The sequence below is a fragment of the Manis javanica genome, chromosome 7 (genome assembly GCF_040802235.1).
Source record: "Manis javanica isolate MJ-LG chromosome 7, MJ_LKY, whole genome shotgun sequence".
Taxonomy (NCBI): Eukaryota; Metazoa; Chordata; class Mammalia; order Pholidota; family Manidae; genus Manis; species Manis javanica.
In genome coordinates this window covers 95145106-95164620 of record NC_133162.1, presented here as the reverse complement: position 1 = coordinate 95164620, position 19515 = coordinate 95145106, and positions in this window count along the sequence as shown.

The following is a 19515-nucleotide window of genomic DNA, read 5'->3' as shown; positions in this document are numbered from 1 at the left end:
TTTGCATGTCCTTGTTTTTCCTTTCTTCAGCCTAACAGTTTTCAAAGAATATTTCATGGCATAATGGTAAGAGACAAAAGCAGCAAGCAGAACCTAGACACAAAGTGATCTCAATTCTGTAATGTGTGGAGTAGACATCACCACTGTTCACACACATCCAACTCCTCTCTATCTCCAGTCAGCTGGAGAATTTCACTTCCTCACTCCTTGAGATCCACCATGGTCATATGACTTGCTTTGGCCAATGAAATGTGAGGGAAGCAACCATGCCACTTCTAGGTGGCAGTGTTCAATAGCAGATACTCCTGTCCTGGGCTCACTCTTCCTCTGCCTCAGCCACCATGGCCCAGAGGTTTGCCAGAGCCACTATCCAGGAGACAGCAAACCAGAGTTGCCCAGACTAGTGTGATTGGGGTATGAGCCCAAACAAGCCTTTGTGCTGTTAAACCACTGCGATTTGGGGCTGGTTCTCCCTGCTGCATGGTCTGGCCTATATGGACTGATGTAATAAATAGAAGAAATAGATGCAAAAAAATCTCATCAGGAAGTCTTGCAGTTACTTGTGATTTTTGTTTTTAAACTTATCTAATTTTTCCAAATTTTGTGATGTCAGCATATATTACTTGTGTGTTGTTTTTCTTTCAGTTTTATTGTGATAAAATTGACATACAGCCCTGTATAAGTTTAAGGTATATTTATTTTAATGATTTTAAGGAGTTGTTAGGCATAGCTAGATTTTTTTTAAGTAAATAAATATGTCCCTGGTATTATGCTAGACACTTTAGTTATGTCATTTAATTTGATTCTCACAAAACCTGAAAGGATTTTCCCATTTTAAAAAGGGGAAATCTGAAGTTTAGAGAGATTAGGTGTCAGGTACTCTACACTCATTATCTCATGTTCCTGCTCAGAAGCTCAGTATTTTCTTCTAGTTTTAAAGATGAGGCTCAGAGAAGTTAAGTGAGCTGCCCTCCATTAATCACTTGGGAATTGAAGTAAGTGAAATTGAAATAATAACTGCAAAGGCAGACACTTTTTATTGGATGTTTCTATATGCCAGGCCCAGGTAAGATCTCATTTTATCCTCTCAGTCATTCAATGAGTTAGTACTAATATTATTTCAACTTTGTAGATGGAAAAAAAAAGAAGGTTCAGAGAGACTGAGCAACTTACCTAGGGTTACACAGCTAGCAATTTATAGAGCTGGGACTGGCATCTTGGTCTGTCCAGATTTTGGTCTGCTCATTTTTCTGGGAGCAGAGATGACTTGAAATAATACACACATGAAACATGAACATATTTTTATCAAAATATTTACACAATTTAAAAAGCCAAATGGTACAATGATGCTGACCATGACGAGCAGCTTCTCCTCACTATCCAGGCCCCTCATCAGAGGCAACTACTTTCAACTCTTTTAGCTGTTCCTTCTGACATTTATTTTTATATTTCTAAGTATCATTCTTTACCTTTTTTTCTAAAGATATTATTTATTGGCTTCTACCTATGGAAGGCTGATGATGCTCCATCAGACACCATACCTCATACACAAACTCACATTTTTTCTTTCCAATATAGTTCTATCACAGTTGCTAAATCAATACTCAGTCTTTACATTACCATATATCTACATATATATTTTTCACAACTAAAGAAAATACTGTATTATGGTCATAGTTCCTGTCTTCTACAGTTTTGTTGTTTTTTCTGGAGTTAATAATTGCCTCATTTTTTTATTTAGGTTTTGACAAAACATCACTAATTCTTCCCACAAGCATGTCTAAACTTCTAGCAATATATTTAAACACATCTGGTCAACTGTTTTTTCTCAAAGGCTTCTATCCTCCCTCTCCTCCCTGTCTGAATAGAAGTCCTGAAATTTCTCTTCATCATTGTCCTGGAAATTCCCTCAACTCTCTCCTGTGTTGGTTCCTTGTTTTTTGGCTCCTAAGCCATCCTCTTTCTTGGTTTATTCTCTTCATTTTGTTGCAATATGTAAGCCAGTAGCTTCCTTTGAAGCTGCATATGGAAGTTCAGTTTTTGGATAACTGATTGACAGTTTGGCTGAATGCAAAATTTCTTCCCCCAGAATTTTAAAGGCAGTTCTCTAATGGCATGTGGTGTTCTGGGTTGATTTAAGAAGTCCAATGCCATTCTGATTCTTCATTCTCATTATGTGAACTTTCAAGCCTCTGAAAGCTTCTAGAATCTTCTCTTTATCTCTGATGTTCTAAAAAAATTATTTAACATATTCAGTTTTATTTTATTCAACTGCATTTATTCTGAAGTTTATTCTGATTTGCTTTTGATAAGTTAGGTTAGATAATGCCATAAACTGACATTTATATATTTTAACTCAAAGCCAGAAGGACATACTAGAAACACTGCCATACTGTCACCACTCTTTTGGAGTACTAGTCAATGCAATGAGAAAAAGGTATTAAATTGTAAAGGCTGTAACCTATCATTGTTTGGAGACTATTGACCATTTACCCATAAAATCAACTGAAAAAATTACTGAAAATGACAAAATAATCAAGTAAACTTATTGGGTACAAAATTAGTATTCTATTACCAATAGCCTTCAAATAGACAGATGACAACCAGTACTAAAATACAATTACTGAAAGATTCCATTTGCAAAAGCAACCAAGAAATAAACTTTTTTTCAAAATACAAGTAGCTTTATTTTTATTGTGTTTATAAAAATTTTAATGTTCGTTATCATTTTTTTAATTAAGGTATCATTGACATAATGCTTAAGTTTTACATGAGCAACATTGTGGTTACTACATTCCCCCTATTATCAAGTGCCCACCACATACCCATTACAGTCACTGTCCATCAGCATTGTAAGATGTTATTGAGTCACTACTTGTTTTCTCTGTGCTATACACTTCCTTCCATGTGCCCCTGCTATATTATGTGTGCTAATCATAATGCTCCTTAATCCCCTTATCCCTCCCTTCCCACCCACCCTCCCCAGTTCCTTTCCCTTTGGTAACTGTTAGTCCAATCTTGGGTTCTGTGAGTCTGCTGCTGTTTTGTTCCTTCAGTTTTTGCTTTGTTGTTATACTCCACAGATGAGTGAAATCATTCGGTAGTTGTCTTTCTCTGCCTGGCTTATTTCACTGAACATAATACCCTCTAGCTCCATTCATGTTGTTGTAATGGTAGGATTTGTTTTCTTCTTATGGCTGAATAGTATTCCATTGTGTATATGTACCACATCTTCTTTATACATTCATCTACTGATGGACACTTAGGTTGCTTCCATTTCTTGGCTATTGTAAATGGTGCTGGGATAAACATATGGGTGCATGTATCTTTTTGAAACTGGGCTCCTGCATTCTTAGGGTAAATTCCTAGAAGTGGAATTCCTAGGTCAAATGGTATGTCTATTTTTGTTTTTTTAGGAACCTCCATACTGCTTTCCACAGTGATTGAACTAATTTGCATTCCCACCAAGAGTGTAGGAGGGTTCCCCATTTTCCACATCCTCACCAGCATTTGTTGTTGTTTGTCTTTTGGATGTTGAACATCCTAACTGGTGTGAGGTGATATCTCATTGTGGTTTTAATTTGCATTTCTCTGATAATTAGCGATGTGGAGCATCTTTTCATGTGCCTGTTGGCCATCTGAATTTCTTCTTTGGAGAAGTGTCTGTTCACATCCTCTGCCCAGTTTTTAATTGGTTATTTGCTTTTTGGTTGTTGAGGCACATGAGCTCTTTATATATTTTGGATGTCAACCGCTTATTGGATGTCATTTATGAATATATTCTCCCATACTGTAGGGTGCCTTTTTGTTCTACTGATGGTGTCCTTTGCTGTACAGAAGCTTTTTAGTTTAATAAAGCCCCATTTGTTCATTTTTGCTTTTGTTTCCCTTTTCCAAGGAAATATGTTTATGAAAAAGTTGCTCATGTTTATATTCAAGAGAATTTTGCCTATGTTTTCTTCTAAGAGTTTTATGGTTTCATGACTTAAATTCAGGTCTTTGATCCATTTTGAGTTTACTTTTGTGTATGGAGTTAGATAGTAATCCAGTTTCATTCTATTACACGAAATAAACTTTTTTTTAAAGTGCAAATCTATGTGAAGAAAACTGAACGCTACTGAAGGATACAAACGTACTTACACCACATTCTTAGATAAAAAGATTCAACATTATATAAGATGTTGGTTTTCCCTAAATCAATCTACACATTAACACAATCACATGAAGATATCAACAGGATTTCTCATGAAACTAGACAAGTTGATTCTAAAGTTCAAATGGAAAATTATATAAGCAAAATTATCCAGGGAAATTTGAAAAAGAAGTATAAAGAGCAGAGGTAACTTTATCAGGTATTTACATATTTACAGGTATTTTAAATTTCTTATATAACCAAAATAATTAAAACTGTGTTACAAGGACATGAATTGATGTATAATTTAGAAATTATAAGAAGTCACCTAATATATATAGAAATATACTCTATGATCAAGTTGGCATTTTAAAAACAGGATTTATCCATATTTAGTATTGGGACAATTGGCTATCCATCTGTAAAAGACATTAATTTAGATCTCCACTTCACATGTTATACCAAATAATTCCACATGAATCAAGGTTTAAATGAGATCATGAAATCCTTAAAGTACCAGAAGAAAACAGAAGATATGGGAGCAATCATTTATTGAGCCTCTAGTCTAGCTCAATGCCTATTAACAGTAAGCAACCCCAACTTGTGGATTGTTAACTGGATAATGGATTGTCAGGTTCTGTCTTAGATACCATTCTAGTGGCTGCCCTTTGGAACGTCTGGACTAGGTTGGCTACACTTTGTTTGTTTGTTTCTACCAGTGTTAAAACAGTTTTGGTTCTGATCTAATATTTTTAAACTGGAGGGTTTCACCAAAAAACCTGCATTTCAGACTTCCCCTTAAATGTCTCAATGTCTGGCAGCACTGGGCACTCATTCTTGCATGGAACAATCAACTGAGCCACTACGCTTTGCCCTGAGGATGAGGCATATGGGCTCCAGGTTCTCAGGAGCGAACAGGCCACAGTGACCAGAGCAGGTGAAGGGCAGTGGTGGCCAGTGTGCCCAGACCCCTCTGGCGCACTGTGAGGGGTGATCCTGCAGCTTGGGGGGAGCAAATGGGGACTGGTCCTAGGTTGTTATGGTCATTATCATAAGAAGTTCTGGCAGAGGCAATAGAGGGAAGAGGCTTAGCCAGAGGGAATGTGGGGCTTGAATCCATAAGGCTTGGGTCAGATGGGAGGGGTGTGTGTGTGTGTGTGTATGTGTGTGTGCAACAGGGATGGGCAGGGTGCTGTCAAAGGAGGAACTAAGGAAGTACCCTAAGATTCTCATTTAGGCGAGTGAATGCTCATGCACAGGTAAACCACCAGATCAGGTCACGCTCCTGTTTAAAATCCTGACTCCTTATCTGAGAGATCTGGCTACTGCCCATCGGTCTGATCCTTTCCTCTCACTGTGCTCACCTTGCATGCCAAGACACAGAAGCAGCCAAGGTCTATTTTACCTCAGAGCTCCTGCACTTACTGTTCCTCTGTCGGAGACACTGTTCTCCTAACTCTTTAGCTGGCTGGTTCTCCCTCATTCTTCAGGTTTCCTCTTAAAATATTCTGTCTTAAAAGTGTTAGGAGGAAAGCATCAGGGGAAGGGGTGAGCCTGCTGGACAAACTCAGGCCTCCCCAAACTGGGCGAAGAGACCAACCAGTTCCGGTCCGCCCACATTTCAGAGCCTAATAAGATAACCCTCCCAACTAGAGCCCTTCCCCCAAGCTAAAGGATTAGTGGTAACCTTCCAGTACCTGACTAAAGGCCAATAAGAGACCCCCACGTACCCTAGAAGAGCCAATCTTCTCGCCAATGTCCACCTTTGCCCTCCCTCCCCCTGCCTTCTTTAAAAACTTGCTGCCTGCCCTGTTGGGTGTGACTTCCCTGGCCTGTGTTTCAGACCAAGGAACATCACACGGGGGTGGCATTCAAATAAACTACCTGGCCCTTTGTTGCCTCTCTTCGCCTGCTTACTTGGGTCGAAATTTATTAGAATTTATGTTACAAAAAGTGGTTTGGAATATGCTTGTAGAGGCTGGAGCAAGAAGGCTGACTCCCACAAGGCCCTGGGGGCCATGGAAAGGCATGTAGAGCAAAGGGTATGGGGGTGGTACAGTGGCTGATCTGATTTGCCTTTTAAAAGTCAACCTCTAACACCCAGTGTGAAGGAGACCTCAGGACCAGAGTGGCAGCAAGATTTCAGGACACCTATTCTGATGGAAGATGGCAGCAGTGGTGGGATGGAGTGGTCACTAGGGGTTTTGTGAATGCGTGGATAGGGGCAAGGGGAGAGCCCTGGATGTCAGGAAGACAGTCAAGGGGAACTACTTGGTTTGCAGGCCCAGCAGAGCAGTTGGGTGGCAGTGCCAGTGTCCTAAGACACTGTCCTAAAGCAGCAGGTGTGTGTTAGGAGGAACACGAGTTCTGCTGAAGCCCACTTCCTCTCTGCTTCCTTCTCCAGTGAGCATGGAGACAGCCTGATGGCAGCGGTGCTGCAGGAAGGCACATCAGCTGGGTGGCTGGCAGCAATGTAATCTCAACTGGATGGCTTGGGCCAAGGGATATGGAAAGGTCTAGAAAACCTTTGGTAATGGTGTCCCAATGGAGCCCCTGTTCTGGCTGCTGCACAGCTAAGAAAAAGGGCATGAGCAGTGACCCAGGTAGGAGGCAGATTCCATTGGTCACCTCGAGTCAAGTCGGCCTCATGTGAAAGGCGAAGCTCTAGGCAGCCACTTCTGGGACTGGGTAGCGGGGGATAGGAAAGCCCACGTCTGAAGGCGCGGCTGCTGCGCCCTGCTCGCCCTCGCCCTCTGCGGCAGTGTGGAAAAAAGCAGGGCACGCCCGGGGCGCTGTCGGCAGGGGCTGCCCGGCCCGCACGAAAGCCGCTTTTGCGCCCCCCGTCCCCCGCCAGGCCCGCTGCCCCCGAGGGGCGCCCGCCACTTCGCCGCCGCGGGCCGGAGCGCCAGAGGGCCTCCTAATTGTTCCCAGAACGGGTGGCGTTTAGATCAATTAATATGCAAAACAGGAGCAAATCATTTCCTTCGCGGGCCCCACGCGGGGCGGGAAGCCGAGCAGTTTGCTATGCAGCGAGTTCGCGGCCCCCGCCGCGCGTTTAACTGCGGAAATGGAAATCAGGCGGCGCACAAAGCCACCCTTCGGCCACCCGCGCCCTGGGCAGCCCTGGGGCGGTAACCGGTGCTGCAGCCGCCTCCCTTCCTAGCTGGTAATAATAGGAGCTCGTTATTACGTAAATTAGGTAATCAGAGAATAATAGAACTCTTAAGGGCTTCAGATTGGAGTTTGCATGCTCCTGACCCGTAATTATGAAATTACTGGAAGAGAAAGCCTCACTTCCAGTGCTGTATTAATCCTCAAAATTACACTAAGAAGCAAGTCCAGTTATTCCCATTGCACAGCTGAAGAAACTGAGGCAGAGAGGTTAAGACATCCACAGGTAGGCAGTTCTAGTGGCCCTGAGAATCCCTTAACCACTGTGATGTTTGTCCTAGACCTTCTGGTACTTGATTGAGCAGCTCCTTGAGGAAAACTGAGCAGGATGAAACGGTAGGGAGTCACGGGCTGGCTTCTGAGGAGGTAACATTTGCACAGAGACCGGAAGGAAGTGAGGGAGCACTCCAGCTGAGGCAATGGCCTTGAGATTAGTAGTGTAGGAAGCAGATGAGGCTGGCATGCGAAGCAACTGGAGAGTGAAGGGTACAAGGCAGAGAGTGGCCAGGGACCAGGGTGATGGCTTGTCCTGCCTGCACCTGGAGGGCACCTAGTCTGGGGCACTGCCTGGGTGTCTGGCATGGTAGAGCTCCCAGGTGATTACAATGGCAGCTAGGATTGAGAAGGGCCTCATGATGGTGGTTCAGTTTAAACTTGATTCTTCTGAGCTATTAAGCTTGCAGAGAGTTTTGAGCAGAGCGGTGACACAATGCAACATAGAGTTTTCTTAATTATTCTGGTTGCGGGTGGAGACCAGGTTCTAGAGGGATAGAGGTAGAACTTGGGAGACCAGGTAGGGGACTATGGCAGTCATCCAGCAGTAGATGGGTTTGACCCATCTATCTGATGCCCTGGTGTGTTAGGTTCTGGACTGACCCAGGAGGGAAGGATGATGCTTAATTTCTAACCTGAGCAACCTGGTGAACAGAAGGACTCCACTGAGAAGGGGAACCGCCATAGAGTTCTGTGTGTCTGCTGCTCCCAATAGGGCAGCAGGTCTCAGAGGAGAAGGAAGGAGGATTTTCAGGCCACACATGCTGCCAGAATCCCCTACCTTCCATACATACGCTCTGTGTTTCAGAGCTTGCCAGTTTGCTTCTTAGCGAGGGCCAGAGCAGTCCATCTCTCTGGCCTCAGACAAGCCAAGCAAAAAATCCCAGAAAACTTTAATTCTATGTGTAGCCCAGCAGTGAATCATACATGCACAGTATGGGCAGCCAACTGACAAGACGCTTAGCATCTACCCTGATCATGCAATGCTCATCAAGAGTTTCCATTTTCAAACTCTCCTCTTTTGCCTCCAAACAAGTTCCAAAAACATTAAAAAAAAAAATACACCTCAATTCTTTCAGCTTCAGGTATAGAAACTGATTTCCTGTAGTACTAGCCATTGTTGGACCCAGGTGTCTGACCTGGGATTTGACACTTAGATGAACCATGAACGAATGGGAACCCATGTGGAATAGCAGATTCTTTGCTCCATCAAGGACGTTCCCTAGTGAGGCAACAACTCCATGTCTGAGGGACCTGCTCGCTTTTCCAGAGACTTTGGGATGAGCTCTTTTTTTCTGCGGCGACAGTATCCACATGTAAACTGCTTCATCACTGTTAGGGTCCAGGAACTCAGGGTTTTCCCGAGGGAACAAAGCACACAGGCATGGAGATGTAAGTACAGGCAAAGTCTTTATTCAGCCAGCAAGCTGGGGTCGACAGCACCTTCCCTGACACGCAGGCCAGGCCGAGTCCGAGCTGCCGACCCCAGGCAACTTTAGGTATTGCTTATATAGGATTTTCACAGCCGTTACACCGGAGCCCGCGCATTTCTACAACCAATAATTTTAAAACACATTCTATATTGTAACCTTTTAGGGAACACTCCAGTCGCCTGACCGCTTCAATTGTTATCTCTTGCTTACCCAAGCATGTCTATGTGACTTATCACGGATCACGCCCCCAGGCTGTTGCCCACTTCTAGTTATCTAACTTAAAGCAGGCGCATTTCTAAGCTTAGCCTCGGGTTGTTTATTCAAAACTGGGTGGCCCATGCTTTAGGCAGTTAGGTTAAATGTTATTAGTCCTTTTTCCTGACTCTTGATGCCCTCTGCCCTCCTTTACATTTGGTTAGTAAGTCTCTAACTAACAATCACAACAAGAAGCAACTCACCATTAGACAAACTCAAAGCCCTCAGGAGGGGACAATGGTGACTTTACCAAAATAAACTGTTTCTCCAGATGTGTATGGGCTCTTATTGCACACATTTAGGGTTTCCAGAGGCAAATGCATAGGCTATGGAAACCAGTAAACCATCCTGATAGATGAAGCTCTCTTATTGGAAATCAATGAACACAGAAACAGATCCATTTCTGTTCTCAAAATTTGAATACTTATTTTATTAATAATTAAATAAATGTTGATGTGATTAACTTAAATGAACTGAAATATTAGTTAAGTGGCCAGCCTTTTTTTGTTTGTTTGTTTAAATAAAGTTGCCATATGTGGTATGCTTAAAGTGTATTGCTGTGCAGGTCACACCTGCTCAAGGACATCTGACTTGGGGGCAAGTGAGAGCTAAAGCCAGCCCATGCTCCACTACCCAAGCTGTACCCAGGCCACGGGCTCATGTGCCTAGAGAAAGGGCTGCTTTTCTTAATTCACTCAAAGGCTCAGAGCACAGGCTCAGAGCAGCGCTGCAACATGGCAAGGCCTGCAGGCTGTTCTCTCCTTTCTCAGCACGGCAACCCAGATCCAAGTTCACTCAGAACAAAGACTACATTTCCCAACGTCCCTTATAGCTCAGTATGGCCATGTGACTAGGTTTCAGGTCAATAGGATGTAAGCAGAAGTGTCACGCGGCAGCTTCTATGAAACTTAAAGGACAGCTGCTATAGGGACTTCTACCCCTTTTCTTTTGTCCCCAAAATTTTATCATAAGAATTTAAAAATACACAGGAAAGTTGAAATTATTTGGTGAAAACCTACATACCCATCTTCTAGATTCTATGTGATATTTGTTTTATCACTTGTCTGTCCTGTCCACCCATCCACTGATTCTTCTATCCATCCATCAAGAATCCTAATTTTTATTCATTTCAGAGTAAACTGCAGACACCTGTATATTTTCCTCCAAATGCTTCAGTGTATTTTAGTTTACAACTATAACAAAAGATTTTATATAGTTAACAACTATATAAAAGATTTTGATGTATAATTGCTTACAAAAAAATGAACAAACTTTCAGTTTTCAGTGTACATTTGGTAAGTTTTGACCAATTCATCATGATAAGAATCACCACTCTAGAAAAGTTCCCTCATGCCTCTTCCCAGTCATCCTTGGCCTTCTCTCCACTACTAGGCAACTGCTCTGATTTTTTTTTTTTGTCCATTGATTAGCTTTTTCTGTTCCAGAATTTCATTTAAATGGATCGTACAATATATACACTTTTGTGTCTGATCAGTTTCGATCAGCATAACGCTTTTGAGGATTATCCTTGTTGTTGTAACTGTCAGAAGTCTCTTTTTATCAATGAATGGTAGTCCACTGCATGAATGCACTGTTCCTTGTTGACAGACTCCAGGCTGGCTCCAACCTTGGGCCATCATAAGTAAAGCTGCTGTGTACTGGGAGAGAGCTTCCCCATGGGTCCCTTGTGTTTCTCATATCTTGTGAGAGAGGCACAGACTGTCCTTTGTTCCGGACTAACTTTTTCAGGATGTTTCCATTGCACATAGTCTTGGAAGAGAAAGTATCTCCCAGGGTAGCAAAGGACAGGTATGCTTACTCTCCTTTATAAAAGATCTGAGTTCCCTAGGTTCAGGGTTCCTCTCCTGTAAGGAAATTCACAGCACAAGCAGCATCCATCTGGACCCACTCCCTTGCCCCCGCTGGGACTTGGGACAAGAGGAACTGATACAAATATGCTGATGCTCATGTTGCTTGCTGTGCTGTGAGTAATAAAGCCCTTTGTTTCTGACCCACTGTTCTTGCATCTTCTGCCAATCTCCATAAAAGAGCGGCATGCTCATTCGTTAACTTTCATGCTGAGTAAAATCTCAGCCACTTCCTAGTTTTTGACACTGAACATTCTTGTAACAGTGTTTTTGTGAACATATGTTTGCCTTCTTTCTCTGACTTGCATCCTGCTGCCTGGAGTGCAGATGTGGTGGCTGGAGCTCTAGTTACCATCTTGGCCCATGAGGTCCAGATCATTTCTCTAGGGAAGTGACGCAGTGGAGTGAAAGGAGTGTAGCTCCCCAAGGTTTTTACAGATCAAAACCACCATACTAGCCCTGGAGTTTTACAGGAGAAAGAAATGCCTTGCTCATGCTATTGTTATTGTTATTGTTATTGGGTGCCTGGGCTTAGCAGTGGGGGAGAACAACAGCTTTAGTGATCCCAGCTGGTGGCATCAAGTTGCTGGATGCCTGGTCACCATGTTAATCTGCTCTTGGTGCCACTAATACCAATTTATGAGCAGACAGCCAGGATCAGACAGGCCAGCTGTCAGGCAACTGTGGGCAGGTCCGTGTGTGGTTTGATTTTTATGGCTTAGGGCTGGAATTGGAAGTTAATTAGCAGATTTAAGTTTCTGGAACTGCTTCAGACATGTAGCTCCCAGGGGCCAGGTGACACTCATTCTACGCAGTGACCCAGGCCAACCAGTCTCCCTCAACCCTGCCACCACCAAGAGGGTCAGGAGGAGTCAGCTCTGGCCAGTTCTGCCACCACCCTGCCAGGTGACCTGGCTGAGCCCCTTTCCCTCTCCACACTCTTTCCCGCCTCCTCTTCTTTCCCACAAGGAGTTGGGCTGAATGTTCTCTTTACCTCCCCAATATGCTGTGATTCCAGTTTGGCACAAGATGCCTAGCGTGCAATAGAGTCCAGCAAGCCCTTTTGTCTACCCTCTGTCTCCTCTGCCAGTGGGACCACTTCCCCCACCTCACCTCTGTAACCTTTGTGGAGTTCTGGAATCCCCATTTTCAAGAAACCAGGCAATCAAACGGAAGGACCTCAAGCTACAGTGCAGTTGTGTCACTGCCCTCCCCCACCCCCACCCCCACCACACACACATCCAACCCTCCGACAGCTTCCCATCATCCTCAGAAGGAAGCCTCCAAAGGCCATGCAGGCTACAAGGGCTGCCGGCCTCCTCACCGCCTTGCCCACCTTTCCCCGTGGCTCATGTGGGGCTCCAGCCACAGCAGCCTTCCAACCTGTCACAGGATTCTAACATTTGCTGTCCCCTCTGCCTGGCAGGAACCTCCTTCCTGCTGCCTGCTTCCCCCAGCCTGCCATCATTCAGGTCTCTGCTCCAGTGTCCCTTCCTGGGAGAAACCTGCCCTGACACCCCCATGCGGGCTCCCTGTGACAATACCCCCTCATCACAGTGGGAAGCATTAAGTCTGGGGTATTCATTTAAAAACCATCTCCCTATCTGGTTGTGAGTCCCCCAGGGCAGAAACACACCTGTATTATTCACTGATTTTGTCAGAGCCTCTGAGTTGTCCCCACTATTTATTCGGTCCTTCTCTCCCAGAAGAGTCTCCTAATTTTTAGCCTGGCCTATGTTCACCCAAGTAAAGGCTGCATTTCCAAGCCTCCCTCCCAGCTGGTTGTGGCCATGAGCCCAAATTCCAGCCACTGGGATATGCACAGGCTGGACGTGTATAGCTGTTGGCCATGTGCTTCCTCCTTTACCTCTGTCCCCCAGGAAAGGCTGAAGTGGGATGCCCCTTAAACCATGCAAACAGGGGCTTCATTCCAGAAATGCCAAGCAACAGGATGGAGGGGCCCAAGCAACATACCAGCTGGGACTTTGACAAGAGAGAACATACTAATCAGGGCCCTCCAGAGAAACAGAACCATAAGAAAATATAGTACATATATGAAAGGCGAACATATTCTAGGAATTGGCTGATGTGATTACATAGTACCACCATCTGCCGTCTGCAAACTGGAGACCCAGGGAAGCTGGTGGTGTACCTCCAGACCAAGCCCACAGATGTGGGAACCCAGGGAGCCAATGGTATAAGTCCCAGTCCCAGTCTGAAGTCCTGAGAACCAAGAAAGCTGATGTCTGAGGGCAGGAGGAGATGGATGCCCCAGCTCAGCAGGGAGCAAATTTGCCCTTCCTCTCTCTACCTTTTTGTTCTATACTGGCCCTGCATGGCTTGGGTGAGGGTGATCATCTTTACTCGATCTACCAATTCAAATGCTAATATCTCCCAGAAACACCCTCCTGAACACACACAGAACTAATATTTCACCAGCTTTCTGGGCATTCCTTAGTCCAGCCAAACTGACACAGAACTAGCAGTGATGAAGAAATCCTCTGTCTTGTTTGAGCCACTGTCATTCTGCATCTCTGTCATAGTAATTGTACCCCAAACCTAAATAATATACCACTGTATATGGTAAGCACTTAGTATTATTTGTTGATTAAATGCATAAGAGTGAATGAATGAATAAGCAAATTATTGCCTTGTAGAACTAATGGTTCTAAGCTTCAAGCATATTTTGGATTTTAAAAGCTTTTATGGTCTGACTTGAGATCTAATCAACATTATTTGGTTGAAGGAATGTGACCCAGGTCCTCTGCTGTGGGGCTTATGTGCCCATAGACAGCGGCAGGGCTCGCTGGCTCAGAAACAGGATTGCTTGATCCTCCTGCTCCTGACACAGCCATCAGACTCCTGCAAGCTCCCTCCATAGCTAGCTGTTCCTTGCCGAGTATAGGGGATCCATTTCACCCAAACTTCTGCCAACAGAAGCCCTATTAATGATGGTTAGGACATGCCAAGGCCCTAAAAAATGAAAACAAGACTAGACTTTATGCAATGTTGTTTTTAAGGTAGGTTGTTTTGTAAGTGGATTCAAAAGCTTTAAAAACTGGTTATATATGAAGAAGGATAAATAATATCTTGGCCAGGGGGGCTGTCAGGAGAGACACTACAAGAAAGCAAGGTAGAACTTGGAGATGTCCCAGGGTATCTCCAAAATTTAGGGCTGCTCAGGCCTGAGATAGCACCCTTTTGAGTAAAGTGACTGTGGTTGTTTTGAAATGCAAATAACTCTGGGAGGGGTGCCCTGTAAGCCACTCAGTGATGGGATCCCAGTGGATGTGAGTTTGGGAGGTCCTTGCACTGATGTAGAGCAGAATTGAATGGAGGGAATGGTGAGGGAAAGGGGCTGGAAGAAGAGATGAGAGAGGCCAAAGCTGAAGGTGACCTTCCCAAGTTAGGCTCAGACAAGGCTGATGGAAGAATGGGGCACTGACATCTACTTTACAAGAGAGGAAAGGCACATGGGAACCCTTCCACCCTACAGGGACTTCAAGATGCATCCCCTTTTGGGGACACAGGGCAGTGACTCTGAGCTCTTCCATTACCTCTGTACCCAGCAGCAAGGGTTACCTGAGGCCAAGGCAACAATCTACCCAGCCATGCTGGACAGATGTGCACTGGCCTAAATTTAGGCTGCATATGTCATTAATTGTCCACAGAAGCCATGAGCTCAGGGAGCTTCCCATGGCTTAGGTACCCCACATCCTGCCAGAAATGCAATGCAGGTGGACCCAGCCTGTGGGAATCAGGTACACCCAAGGTCAGGCTTAGCAAGAAGATAAATTAGCAGGTGATTATGTTCTTCCTGAAAGCCTTAGTGTACAAAGTCCCTCGGTCTTCCACCCACCAGCAGGCACCACCAGCAGGCCCTGCGGGGAGATATGGCTCCATCTGCAGTCATGACTGTGCAGGGAGCCCTGGGGGCTGAGCAGCACAGAGCAACTAGTGAAAGGAAATGAACATCCGTGGCTGGGAGCCCATGGGACCTTGCTCTTAGGGAACTATAAGCAAATCTCTGCCCTGCTCTGCACTCCAGTTACCTCCCTGAAGAGTCTTTGGTCTCCCTCACCCTAGGGCTCAGGACAATGTCTCAGTGCTATTTATGAGCTGTGTGAGCTTGTGCAAGTGACCTAACCTCTCTGAGACACAGCTTTTCTGCTGTGCAAGGGGAATTTCACCACAAGTATCTCAGAGGCTTCTTGCCAGATAAGTGAGATAAGGGTGGCATGCTGTGGAAATGGAGAGGCTGGCCCATTCAAAACAGTGACTGGGCCCCTGGGTCACAAACCTGGGCTCCCCTCTTCTTCCCAGCCAGGTCACTGCCCTCTGAATCATACTGTTTAATCTCTCAGGGTGTCTCAATTGCAGGGGGCACAGGGATGGCCCCCAGACCCTATTTTGCCGACAGCAAAGCTCACTCAGTCTTGTTAGCATTGGAAAATTCAGGATCTCCCTCTCTGTCTCTTTCTCTCTTACACATGCACACATATGTACACAGACACACCCCCTGCATCTCTGGCTTCTCTAGACAAATCAGAAGATTGGGCCACCCTGGGTGTCAATTCCTGCCAGGTGCCAGGCAGCTGTTGCTGAACAGCAGCTGCTTCCTTCAGGCAGGGAAGGGCTCTCCACTCCTCCACAGCCACCCAACTCCACCACCTCCTTTCTGGGTGATGTCCCACCTGGCCCCCTTATTTGTGCCCTGCCTTGCCCTGCCTCTCTGCATCATGGCATCCTCCTTGCCACTCTATGTCCATTAGACTCATCTCTCTGACATCGTCTCTCCATGCCCTAACTCCCTGACCCAGCTCAGCACTGAGCTCAAAGTTCAACACAGTAACCTTTGTCCACTGTGACCCCTTGCCCTTTCCCCACAGTGCCCCCTGTGACCACCCTGAGCGTTTGGGACAACCCAGGTGCTCATGTGCATTGGGCTTTCTAGCCAGATGAAATTGGACAAGTGCCCATTTAAGGAAGATCAGAACTCAATGTCTGTGCTCCCTGGGGGTATGGGCAGCAAAGGGAAGCTGACCTGGCTGTGGAGGGGTGTGGGACTGGCCCAAGAATGCAGAGCTGTGGGCCAGGAGGCTGGAGCCCTGCCTCTTCTTCCCCCTGCAGTGGTGTTTGGTGGAGGCCTGAGGCTCCCCTGACTTCATCCCACCTGTGGCAAGGGCACAGGCAAGGTCTTCCCTTCCATACTGCTGCCCCTCTAAGTATCTGTCCTAGCCTTCATTCACATGCCTAGAGCTATTGTCAGCACAGGATTGCCTGCCAGGGTTCATTCCCCAGCCCCCTTGCAGGTGGAATGTAGCTCTGGGCAGAGGAATGTGAGCAGAAGAGCTGCCCTGCTTCCAGCGCTGGTCCTGAACTCTTCCCATGCAGATCCCCAGCCCCACGCCCCCACCCCAGCTCTCTGTTTCTTCTTCCACTGACCAGGCTTGAGACACCCAAGTTGGCCTTTGAGGCCCCAGTTGAAGCTCACAGAGCTGCAGTCAGCTTGGATCCCTGAAGGACTGTATGGAATGAAGCCCCTGCCAACCTCGACCCTCTATCCTGAACTATTTGATGAAAGAATATTGGATTTCTCTTGGGTTTAAGCTGCATCATTTTGGGGTCTGTGTGCTAGAGCAGTTCAGCCTACCCTAACAAACACCATCTTCAGGGGCATGCTTTCAGTCCTGGGACATACAGTTGCCCAGGATTAGCAAAAATTTGGATGTGCACACAAAGTTAGGCACACACAAATGACAGGCCTGGTGACTGGTCACCATGCCGCTGCCTATAAATGGCACCAGCCTGCTGCAGCTGCAGACTGTGGAGGCTGGTGTGAGGGCTCCTCAGCCCAGGTATAGCCAGACCATGTCTTCATGGCAGGGTCACACTCTGGCTCTGGCATCTCCCACCCTGTGGATGCCTGGGACCCTGGCCCTGGTCCACTGCAGCTTAGGTGCCCACCCAAGACTCCTGTTCATTCTCCCCAACTCTCACTCACACTCAGAACCTGAACAACCCCTTAACTGTTCTCTACAGTGGACAGCCACTCAGTCTGGTTCCCGTAGATCCTCTGTTGATGGCAGGTAGGGACATTAGTTCCCAGGACTTAGAATGGTCAGAACCCTATAGTTCAGAAAGTTTTATCTCTCAGTCATTGGTGGCACTAGGGTCTTCAAAAACCTCTCTCTGTCTTTCCTGCCATGACAGCTCCACAAAGGGTAAGACATTGAGAGACCTGTAGTCTCCACCCTGGCCATAATTCAAGCCCACAGGACTGTACATGAATCAATAAGGGAGGACCGCCCTGCTCTGCCTGCAGCACTACCTGGGGCCAGGTGTGATTATCCTGCCTGAAGAGGTCCAGAGTGTCTTGCTGGCAGAGCCTCACCACCCCCAGCCTCTCAATGTCTCACCCTTTGTCACAGAGGGGTCTGGAGCATCCTGTGACAGGCTTGGACAGCGGGATTGTATCAGGCCAGATGCAGATGGGCTAGCAAGGAGACACCCAGGGCCAGCTCCTGGTGGCTGAAGGACTTCCCAGCAACCCCTACACCTGTCACTTTGCAGTTGCTTTTCATTTTCATTTTTCATTAAGAAGACAGATTAAGAAGACAAATATTAAAAAGAATTCTGACTTTACATCTTGGAAGACCTGTTGGGGGAGCTGGCAAGTTCTTTGGCCTGATGGCTCTAGAGCAGGTTAGCTTGGTTGACTGTTACTCCAAAGCCAGGTGAGGTGGGGTTCATGGCCCCAGGTGTTCACCAGCCCCATCTGTGCCCTACCTCAGGCCATTTTGTAGAATGGGGCTGAGGATTGGGTGGAAAAAGCATAGACTTTGGAACCCAAGTTCTCGGGGTTCAAATCTGCCTCCACACTTATCAGTGTCCAAGCTTAGGCAAGATTTGGAACTTCTCTGGACCTCAGCTTGCTCACCTGTGACAGAGCATGGGAGCACTCACCGAACGGGCTTGTTGTGAAAGTATGACCACAAGTTTAAGTATCTACCATGGACCATGCATGGAACTATTAAAAACAGCAAAGCCTCCCTTTCCAATCTGTCTTCTCACTCACTGCTCAGCTACAGTGATGACTCCTATGTGGGGCCAGGGCCCAGCCCTTGCTGCCCCACCGTACTTGTTGCCCAGTGATGGCCCTTGCTTTTTTTTCCAGGATCTTCCCACTCACAGGGGGGCTCTTTACTCTTCTCAGCCAGGTGACTCTCTCATAGGGTGTGTGTGTGCACACGTTTGCATGTGCCTGTGTGTGTGTATATACATGTGTGTGCACACATGTGCGCACCCAAAAGTCCTAAGGATGAGAAGGGGGAGGCTCTGTCTTCAGTCCATACAAATCCTGACTAGGAGTTGGGTGGGCCTGTGATAACTTGGCGTTGATCTCAGGCCAGGCTCTGAGGGCAGCCACATCCACTAGCCCTGGGTCCACCCCTCCTGGGGCACTCACCACGGCCCTCCTCAGGTCACCAGGGCCCCTTATCCAGCCCAGACCCCATGCTCCATTCTGTTCCCACCCAGTCCCAGAAGATTAGTCTACTCCCGTCCTGCCTCACCTCAGTTTTCAGGCCCAGTAAACCTCATCTCCTTCATGTCAGCCTGGGGCTGGCTGCTGGGGACAATGCTATATAGGACTCAGGCCCTCCTTGACCTCAGGGAGTTCACAGTCTCCAAAGGAGGTGGGTAAGTACACCAGGATGTGGAGCAGGTCAGTGTACACAGAGGAGTGGGGCAGGGCTGGGCTGGGGGCTCACAGTTTCTCATCTCCTAAGCCAGTATCTTCTCCTCCCCTTCCCCTGTGAAAGGCAAGCACAGGGGCCTTTCCTTTTACCATCTGTCCTAGCAAATGGAGCAGATCAGACACACTGAGCTTTGAAAAGTGAGAAAGATTCCCTAACTTTCCAAGTTGGTTGAGCCTTGAGCCCTGGCCTACCAGCAGACGCACCAGCTGGGCTCTGCTACCTGCCTCCAGTCCTAAGGCTGGGGTTAAAAGCCACTGCCCTGGATCTGTCAAGAGCAAATGCCACAGAAAGCCCTCCTCTCTATCCTAAGAGGCTGGTGTTCCTTGTCTGGGGACACAGGTGGAGTTGTCTGCGATGCGCTGTACAGGTGAACCCCCCAACCCACCTCATAATACATATGGAGCCTCAGCCACCCACAGGTCTCAAGTGCAGGCCTGCAGGAACTCTCAGACACCCAGAGTAGTCCCTGCCTTTGGGAAGCTTGTGGCTGGGGTGGGGATGCAATATAAAGTTGAAGAGTTAGGCTATAGCAGGAAGCTAGGAACCCTCAGGGGCAAGGTCTGTGATCACCCCAAGGGTGAAGAGGTGGTCAAAGAGGGCTTCCTGGAAGAGGTGGGGGAGGG